The sequence below is a fragment of the Condylura cristata genome, unplaced genomic scaffold (genome assembly GCF_000260355.1).
Source record: "Condylura cristata isolate star-nosed mole 26May11 unplaced genomic scaffold, ConCri1.0 scaffold00003, whole genome shotgun sequence".
Lineage (NCBI taxonomy): Eukaryota > Metazoa > Chordata > Mammalia > Eulipotyphla > Talpidae > Condylura > Condylura cristata.
Genome location: NW_004567104.1, coordinates 72,320,095 through 72,322,172, shown reverse-complemented (window position 1 = coordinate 72,322,172; position 2,078 = coordinate 72,320,095). Strand labels below are relative to the sequence as shown.

The window sequence follows — 2,078 nt, the reverse complement described above, 5'->3', positions numbered from 1 at the left end:
CCTAATCTTGCTGCAGTATCAGCCTCTCCCCAAAATGGAAAGTTAAACCAACCCACCAGCAGTGCCTGCACAGCCCCGGGGAGGTCTTCTGCCTTCCTGCCTCCCTGTCTTCCTGCCTCCCTGCCTACCTGCCTTCCTGCCTTTTGTGATGCTCTGAATTCCCCTATTTTGTAGGACTTGATCGTAGCACCTTTCTTTCTTAGATTTTATTTGTGTATGCATACAGAACTGGGGTACAGAAATGTAGGGGGCAGCAAGAGGACTCACCAGAGACAGAGCAGAACAGGCAGATTGACAAAGCACACTGCTGAGGGGAGCAGCAGGTGGGTCAGGAGAGGTCTGTGCGCCATGTGGTCACCTCCAGGGTGAGGATCGAACTTGCACTGAGGTGCCACGTCTTGGCTCAGCTTCACAGTGCAGCGCTCCAGCCACTGAGCCGCCAGGGAGGGCCCTGACACCTTTCTAACTGCTAGATGGGGTGCTGGCTGGTTTACCAATCACCTGGTACAGCCGACTAGGCCTTTAAAATGAATTAGGCTGGATTTTATGTGACGCGAGTCACTAACAAGGCAAGTCAATACACAGGGTGATGCCGCCATGAAGAAAATCAAACAGGAATGCTGTGATGGGGGGCGGGGGGCGCGGCGCCCAGGCATAGCGTGGGGTCATGGGGCGGGGCTGGAGAGGGCTTCTTTAGTTTTTTGTTTTGTTGTTTTTTTTTTTTCAGAGACCCTCTGTCTGGAAAGGTGACCCGTAGGCTAGAACCTGAACAACAGAAGCCAAAATGTCAGTAAACTGTGGGTCAAGTGCTGCTGGGAAGCACCCTTCCAGAAGCTTCTGAGAGATGTGACTTCGCTTCCGACTCCATCTGCTGCAACACCTGTGCACACGGGTGCTTGACAAGGGCTCGCTGTGGCAGGTGGCTTACCCAGGCCCTGCCCAGCTCATGAGGACCGCCTTCTTTCTAGGCAGGTCCCTCCCAGCTTCATTAGGAAAAGTCTCCAACAGCTAGACAGTGTGAGAGAACATCACATAGACCGCCATGTCCCCACTACCTCGATTCCCTGCTCACTAAGGCTAACCAGAGGCCGCTTTGAAAAGGGGGGGGGGGTTATCCTTTTGCCATGGAAAGGAGAACAGTGGAAGAAAAAAGGATGAGCAACTGCGTGAAGAAGGGTGTGGCCCAGGTCACAGTCCTTTCGTTTCTGAGGTTGTCCCTCCCGGGCGGGATGCGTGCAAGGACAGACGATGTAGAAGTGATTTTCCTGGGTCTGTGGAATCAGATGTGTCGCAGAATTCAGGCTGCTTGGCGGTGTTTGCACTGGTGTGTGTCCGAGTGAGGCCGATGTGTCTGTGCCTCCGAGGAGGTGTGGGGTGACAGCATGTGCCTGTGCACTGTGAATGTGTGACGAGTGTCTCTGTCTACGTGTGAGCACCAGTGTGCATTTGAACACACGCCTGGGGACACAGCCACAGGGCGCAGCCAGCGCCAGCCAGGGAGGAGCTGGGCGCAGATGCCTCTGCCCGGGAGCTGGGCGTCTGCGGATGTGCCCTGGCGCCCTGACGGGCAGGGCTGGTGTCGCCCACCTCTGGGGTCCCTGGGCTCCAGCGTTAGAGCCAACAGAGAGCAGTGCAACAGGTGACACTGGTTGTGCCGGCAGCCCGGCAGACTTTTAAAAATTATTTTTCCTTACATTTTGGTTAACGATCATTGCTCTAAGCTTTTGAAAAGCTGCTCAGAGAAGCAGGACCCAGAACGCTGCAGCTGCCTACAGTTTCGTGCAGCGACTGTTCCCGAGGACCACTGGGCTCTCTGCACCACCACTTGCTGAAGCCTGGGTCTGCGGTGGGCTCCTCACAAATGGATGTGCGTGGAGAAGACAAGCGCTAACGGGCAAGCATTGGGAGAGGGTGCCCCCGGAGCTTCTTAAAGGCTTGAAACGGGGGGGGGGCACCCCTCCACTGGCCCGCTCAGACCAGCGGCCCTCCAGCGAGGGTGTGCTGCACCCTAGTCGTCCTTGTGAGGAGAACCGTCTGCTCACAGTGAAGACGAGCAAACCCTGAACCTCTCGCCAAGC

At 56.1% G+C, this 2,078-nt stretch overlaps 1 protein-coding gene across 1 annotated transcript in view; it reads right to left on the bottom strand.

Moving 5' to 3' along the window:
• EVA1C (eva-1 homolog C (C. elegans)) overlaps positions 1–2,078 on the bottom strand; it is a 68,089-nt gene that overhangs the window by 34,713 nt on the left and 31,298 nt on the right. The window lies entirely within an intron of this gene.